At 38.4% G+C, this 7534-nt stretch overlaps 1 long non-coding RNA gene across 1 annotated transcript in view; it reads left to right on the forward strand.

Moving 5' to 3' along the window:
* Nucleotides 1-5945, forward strand: part of LOC129622359 (uncharacterized) — a 30316-nt gene extending 24371 nt beyond the window's left edge. The window contains exon 3 of the long non-coding RNA XR_008699925.1: nucleotides 5835-5945. This is a non-coding gene — a long non-coding RNA (uncharacterized LOC129622359). The remainder of the gene's footprint in view (nucleotides 1-5834) is intronic.
* Nucleotides 5946-7534: the final 1589 nt, after the last annotated feature.

The following is a 7534-nucleotide window of genomic DNA, read 5'->3' on the forward strand; positions in this document are numbered from 1 at the left end:
ACTGTCTCCATAGTTTTGCTTTTTCTATGATATTATATAGTTGGAATCATACACTCTGTTGCCTTTTCAGATTAGCTTCTTTCATTTAGTAGTATGCATTTAAGGTTTCTCCAGGTCTTTTCTTGGCTTGATAGCTTATTTATTTAGTTCTGTATATTATTCCATTGCCTAGATGTTCCACATGTTTATCCATTCACCTACTGAAAGACATATTGGTTACCTCCAACTTTTGGCAATTATTAATAATATTTTTATAAACATTTATGTGTAGGTTTTTGTGTGGCCACAAGGTTTCAACTAACTGGGGTAAAGGCCACAGAGTCCAATTAGTGGGCTCTATAGAACTGGACATGGAACAACAGATTGGTTCCAAACAGGAAAAGGAGTATGTCAAGGCTGTATTGTCATCCTGATTATATAACTTATATACAGAGTACAATATGAGAAACACTGGGCTGGAAGAAGCACAAGCTGGAATCAAGATTGTCAGGAGAAATATCAGTAACCTCAGATATGCAGATGACACCACCCTTATGGCAGAAAGTGAAGAGGAACTAAAATGCTTCTTGATGAAAGTGAAAGAGGAGAGTGAAAAAGTTGGCTTAAAGCTCAACATTCAGAAAACGAAGATCATGGCATCTGGTCCCATCACTTCATGGGAAATAGATGGGGAAACAGTGGAAACAGTGTCAGACTTTATTTTAGGGGGCTCCAAAATCACTGCAGATGGTGACTGCAGCCATGAAGTTAAAAGACGCTTACTCCTTGAAAGGAAAGTTATGACCAACCTAGATAGCATATTCAAAAGCAGAGATGTTACTTTGCCAACAAAGATCCGTCTAGTCAAGGCTATGGTTTTTCCTGTGGTCACTTATGGATGTGAGAGTTGGACTGTGAAGAGAGCTGAGCACCGAAGAATTGTTGCTTTTGAACTGTGGTGTGGGAGAAGACTTTTGAGAGTCCCATGGACTGCAAGGAGATCCAACCAGTCCATTCTTAAGGAGATCAGCCCTGGGATTTCTTTGGAAGGAATGATGCTAAAGCTGAAACTCCAGTACTTTGGCCACCTCATGCGAGAAGTTGACTCATTGGAAAAGACTCTGATGCTGTGGGGGATTGGGGCCAAGAGGAAAAGGGGACGACAGAGGATGAGATGGCTGGATGGCATCACCAACTCGATGGATGTGAGTTTGAGTAAACTCCGGGAGTTGGTGATGGACAGGGAGGCCTGGCGTGCTGCAATTCATGGGGTCTCAGAGTCAGACACGACTGAGCGACTGAACTGAACTGAACTGAACTGAATGACATGTGATATGGAGCATTTTGTCATATGCTTATTTTCTATCTGTGTATCTTCTTTGGTGAGATGTTAAGGTATTTGGCACATTTTAAAATCAGGTTGTTTCTTTTCTTATTGTTTTACAAATTCTTCATGCATTTTAGATAATAGTTCTTTATTAGATGCATCTTTTACAAGTAATTTTTCTCAGTCTGTGGCTTGTCTTTTTATTCTCTTGACAGTGATTTTTCACAAAGCAGACATTTTTAATTTTAACAAAGCCCAGTTTATCAATTATTTATTTTGTGAGTTTTGCCTTTGATGTTACGTATAAAGAGTAAGTGCCATACCTGATGTCATCTAGGTTTTCTCTCTTGTTATTTTATAGTTTTGTTTTATGCTTATGTTTATGATCCATTTTGAGTCAATTTTTGTGAAGGATTTAAGGTCCGTGTCTAGATTAGTTTTTTCATGTGAATGTCCAGTTGCATATACCAGCACCATTTGTTGAAAAGACTATCTTTAACTCATTGCATTGCCTTTTCTTCTGTGTCAAAGAGCAACTCATATTGTCAACAGGGTTCTATTCCTGGACTCTATTCTGTTTCATTTGTCTGTTCTTCTGCCAATACCACATGTCTTGATTATTGTAGCTTTATAATAAGTCTTCTTGCAGTAGCATCTGTCTTCCAGTTTTGTTCTTCAATACTGTGTTGGGTGTTCTGGGTCTTCCATCTCTCCATATAAACTTTAGAATTAGCCTGTTCATATCCACAAAATAACTTGCTGTGATTTTTATTGGGATTGCATTGAATATATAGATCAAGCTGGAAAGAACTAACGCCTTGACAATATTGAGTTTTCCTATCCATGGACATTGAATATCTTTCTATTTAGTTTTAAAATTTTCTTCTTCAGAGTTTTGCAGTTTTCCTCATACAAATTTTATACATATTTGCTAGATTATATACAAGCATTTAAGTTTTGGGGGTCCTAATGTAAATGGCATTATGTTTTTAATTTCAAGTTTGGCTTGTTTATTGCTGGTATATAGGAAAGCAATGGACTTTTGTATTGATATATTAATCTTCTATCTTACAGCCGTGCTATAATCATTGACAAATTCCAGGATTTTTTGTTGTTGATTCCTTCAGATTATCTACATAGACTATCATGTCATCCGTGAACATTTATAATTTTTCCTTCTCAATCTGTATGCTCTTCCCCACTCTTTTCTCATCTTTAGCTAGTACTTTCAGTATGATGTTGAAAAGGAGAGGGGAGTGGGACTTGCCTTATTCTTGATCCTAATGGGAAAGCTTCTATTTTCTTACCATTAAGTGTGACATTAACTGTACGGTTTTTGGGTAGATATTCTTTGTCAAATTGAGGGATTTCCCCTATATTCCTAGTTTACTGAGAGTTTTTATGAAGAATGGGTACTGAATTTTGTCAAATGCTTATTCTGCATCTATTAACATGAGCATGTGATTTTTCTTTTTTAATCCATTGATGTGATGGATAATTGATACATAATTGTATGTATCAATATGCATTGATATATAACTGTATGTATCAATATGTATCACAATTATGTGATACATAATTGATTTTTGAATGTTGAACTAGCCTTGCATATCTAGATAAATTCCAGTTGATCAAGGTGTACAATTCTCTTTATACATTGTTGAATTTTATTTGCTAAGCTATTGTTGAGAATTTTTACACTATGCTCTTGAGATATACTGGCATGTAATTTTCTTTCTTTTTTGTAATGTTTTTGTCTGGGTTTTGGTGATATGGAATTCTATTATTTTTCTGTTGATCTATCATATGATGGTGTTAACTGAGTAATAGTTACATAATCACAATAGTAGATGCTTATCAATTTTCACAATCAATAGCCTGACAAAAAATAAAAGAGAATCACAATTGCAAGTCATACTGGGAACATGATTAACCTAAAATATAAAATAATTACACACAATTTGGAGGGCCAAGCAGACTGATGTGCTAAGCAGACATGCATGCATGCACATGCTTTCATCTGCCCAGCCAGCCTATGTCTTTTGGTTGGTGCATTTAATCTATTTACTTTTAAGGTGATTATCGACAGGTATGATGTTATTACCATTTTCTTAATTGTTTTGGGCTTATTTTCTGTAGGTCTTTTCCTTCTTTTATGTTTCCTGCCTAGAGAAGTTCCCTTAACATTTGTTGTAAAGCTGGTTTGGTGGTGCTGAATTCCCTTAACCTTTGCTTGTCTGGAAAGCTTTTAATTTCTCCATCAAATCTGAATGAGTCTTGCTGGCTAGAGTATTCTTGGTTATAGGTTCTTCTCTTTCATCACTTTAAATATATCATGCCATTCCCTTCTGGCTTGTAGAGTTTCTGTTGAGAAATCAGCTGATAACCTGATGGGATTCCCTTGTATGTTATTTGTCATTTCTCACTTGTTGCTTTTAATATTTTATCTTTGTCTTTAATTTTTGTTAGTTTGATTAGTGTGAGTCTTTGGCTGTTCCTCCTTGGTTTATCCTGCCTGGGTCTCTCTGCACTTTCTGGGCTTGGTTGACTATATCCTTTCCCATGTTATGGATATATTCAGCAATTATCTCTTCAGATATTTTCCCAGGTTCTTTATCTGTCTCTTCTCCTTCTAGGACCTGTATAATGTGAATGTTGGTGCGTTTAATGTTGTCTCAGAGGTCTCTTAGGCTATCTTGATTTTTTTTTCATTCTTTTTTCTATATTCTACTTTGTCAAGTGATTTCTACCATTCTGTCCTCGAAGTCACTTATCCCTTCTTCTGTCTCAGTCATTCTGCTATTGATTCCTTCTAGTGTGTTGTTCATCTCTGTCTGCTTGTTCTTTAGTTGTTCTAGGTTTTTGGTAAACATTTCTTGCATCTTGTCCATTCTGTTTCCGAGATCCTGGACCATCTTCACTATCATTATTCTGAATTCTTTTCTGAAAGACTCCACTTCATTTAGTTGTTTTCCTGGGATTTTGTCTTGCTCTTTATCTAGAACATAACTCTATTTTTTCATCCTGATTAACTTTCTGTAATGTGGTTTTTGTTCTAGCCACTGTGGTATTGTGGTTTCTCTGGTTTCTTCTGCGTACCCTTTGGTAGATGAGGCTAAGAAGCTTGTGTAAGCTTCTTCTTTTTTTTTTTCACAGTCTGGATGTATTATTTATTTTTTTTTATTTTATTTTTAAACTTTACAAAATTGTATTAGTTTTGCCAAATATCAAAATGAATCTGCCACAGGTATACATGTGTTCCCCATCCTGAACCCTTCTCCCTCCTCCCTCCCCATACCATCCCTCTGGGTCATCCCAGTGCACTAGCCCCAAGCATCCAGTATCGTGCATTGAACCTGGACTGGCAACTCGTTTCATACATGATATTTTACATGTTTCAATGCCATTCTCCCAAATCTTCCCACCCTTTCCCTCTCCCACAGAGTCCATAAGACTGTTCTATACATCAGTGTCTCTTTGTGTAAGCTTCTTGATGGGAGGGACAGGATGGGAAAATCTAAATCTTGCTCTGGTAGGCAGGGCCTTGCCCAGTAAAGCTTTTAATCCAATTATCTGCTGATGGGTGAGATTGTCTCTCTCTGTTAGTTGTTCTGCCTGAGGTGACCCAGCCCTGGAGTCTACAGGCTCTATGGTACTGTTAATGGTGACCTCCAAGAGGGTTTACACCAAAGGGGATCTTCCAGGAGTGCTGCTACCAGTGCCTCTGTCCCTGAGATGAGCCCCTGCCAACACATGCCTCCATAGGAGACCCTCCAACACTAGCAGGAGACCAACCAACACAGCAGTTTTGGTTCAGTCTTCTATGGGGTCACTGCTCCTTTCCTCCGGGTATTGGTGACCACAAAATTTTCTTTGTACCCTCTAAGACTGGAGTCTCTGTTTCCTCCAGTCCTGTGGAAGTCCTGTATTCAAATTCCATTGGCCTTCAAGGCCAGATTCCCTGGGATTCCCAGTCCATTTTTGGATCCCCAGGCTAGGAAGCCTAACATGGGGCTCAAAACCTTTACAACAGTGGGAGAGTTTCTTTGGTAATACTGTTCCCCAGTTTGTGGGTCATCCACCCGATGGGTATGGGATTTGATTTTTTCCAGCAGACTCCTGTCAATGGTTGTTCAACAGCTAGTCGTGATTTTGGTGCTCTTGCAAGAGGAGATGAGCACACATCCTTCTGCTCCACCATCTTGAACCTGAAGACTTTTTCTGCTTGCTTTTGATTTAGTTTGTTCTTCTTTCTTCTATTTTGCTAAGGTGGAAACTTATATGATCTATTTTAGATCTTTCTTCTTTCCTAATATATATTTAATGCTATAAATATCCTTCTAAGTACTGCTTTCATTGTATTCCACAAAATTTGATAACTAGCATTTTCATTGTCATTTAGTTTAAAATATTTTTAAATTTCACTTGAGATTTCTTCTTTGACCCATGTGTTATTTAGAAGTATGTCATTTAATCTCCATGTATTTTGGGGTTATCTAATTGTCTTTCTTTTATTAATTGCAAATAGATGTGAAAAGAAGAGAATCGAAAAGCAAAGGAGGAAAGGAAAGATATAAGCATCTGAATGCAGAGTTCCAAAGAATAGCAAGGAGATATAAGAAAGCCCTCTTCAGTGATCAATGCAAAGAAATAGAGGAAAACAACAGAATGGGAAAGACTAGAGATCTCTTCAAGAAAATTAGAGATACCAAGGGAACATTTCATGCAAAGATGGGCTCGATAAAGGACAGAAATGGTATGGACCTAACAGAAGCAGAAGATATTAAGAAGAGGTGGCAAGAATACACAGAAGAACTGTACAAAAAAGATCTTCACAACCCAGATAATCAAGATGGTGTGATCACTGACCTAGAGCCAGACATCCTGGAATGTGAAGTCAAGTCGGCCTTAGAAAGCATCACTACGAACAAAGCTAGTGGAGGTGATGGAATTCCAGTGGAGCTATTTCAAATCCTGAAAGATGATTTTGTGAAAGTGCTGCACTCAACATGCCAGAAAATTTGGAAAACTCAGCAGTGGCCACAGGACTGGAAAAGGTCAGTTTTCATTCCAATCCCAAAGAAAGGCAATGCCAAAGAATGCTCAAACTACCACACAATTCCACTCATCTCACACACTAGTAAAGTAATGCTCAAAATTCTCCAAGCCAGGCTTCAGCAATACATGAACCATGAACTTCCAGATGATCAAGCTGGTTTTGGAAAAGGCAGAGGAACCAGAGATCAAATTGCCAACATCTGCTGGATCATGGAAAAAGCAAGAAAGTTCCAGAAAAACATCTATTTCTGCTTTATTGACTATTCCAAAGCCTTTGACTGTGTGGATCACAATCAACTGTGGAAAATTCTGAAAGAGATGGGAATACCAGACCACCTGACCTGCCTCTTGAGAAACCTGTATGCAGGTCAGGAAGCAACAGTTAGAACTGGACATGGAACAACAGACTGGTTCCAAATAGGAAAAGGAGTACGTCAAGGCTGTATATTGTCACCCTGCTTATTTAACTTATATACAGAGTACAATATGAGAAACACTGGGCTGGAAGAAGCACAAGCTGGAATCAAGATTGTCAGGAGAAATATCAGTAACCTCAGATATGCAGATGACACCACCCTTATGGCAGAAAGTGAAGAGGAACTAAAAAGCCACTTGATGAAAATGAAAGTGGAGAGTGAAAAAGTTGGCTTAAAGCTCAACATTCAGAAAACTAAGATCATGGCATCTGGTCCCATCACTTCATGGGAAATAGATGGGGAAACAGTGGAAACAGTGTCAGACTTTATTTTGGGGGGCTCCAAAATCACTGCAGATGGTGACTGCAGCCCTGAAATTAAAAGACGCTTACTCCTTGGAAGGAAAGTTATGACCAACCTAGATAGCATATTGAAAAGCAGAGACGTTACTTTGCTAACAAAGGTCTGTCTAGTCAAGGCTATGGTTTTTCCAGTGGTCACATATAGATGTGAGAGTTGGACTGTGAAGAGAGCTGAGCACTGAAGAATTGATGCTTTTGAACTGTGGTGTTGGAGAAGACTCTTGAAAGTCCCATGGACTGCAGGGAGATCCAACCAGTCCACTCTGAAGGAGATCAGCCCTGGGATTTCTTTGGAAGGAATGATGCTAAAGCTGAAACTCCAGTACTTTGGCCACCTCATGCGAAGGGCTGATTCATTGGAAAAGACTGATGCTGGGAGGGGTTGGGGGCAG

Source organism: Bubalus kerabau, chromosome 11 (genome assembly GCF_029407905.1).
Source record: "Bubalus kerabau isolate K-KA32 ecotype Philippines breed swamp buffalo chromosome 11, PCC_UOA_SB_1v2, whole genome shotgun sequence".
Taxonomy (NCBI): domain Eukaryota; kingdom Metazoa; phylum Chordata; class Mammalia; order Artiodactyla; family Bovidae; genus Bubalus; species Bubalus kerabau.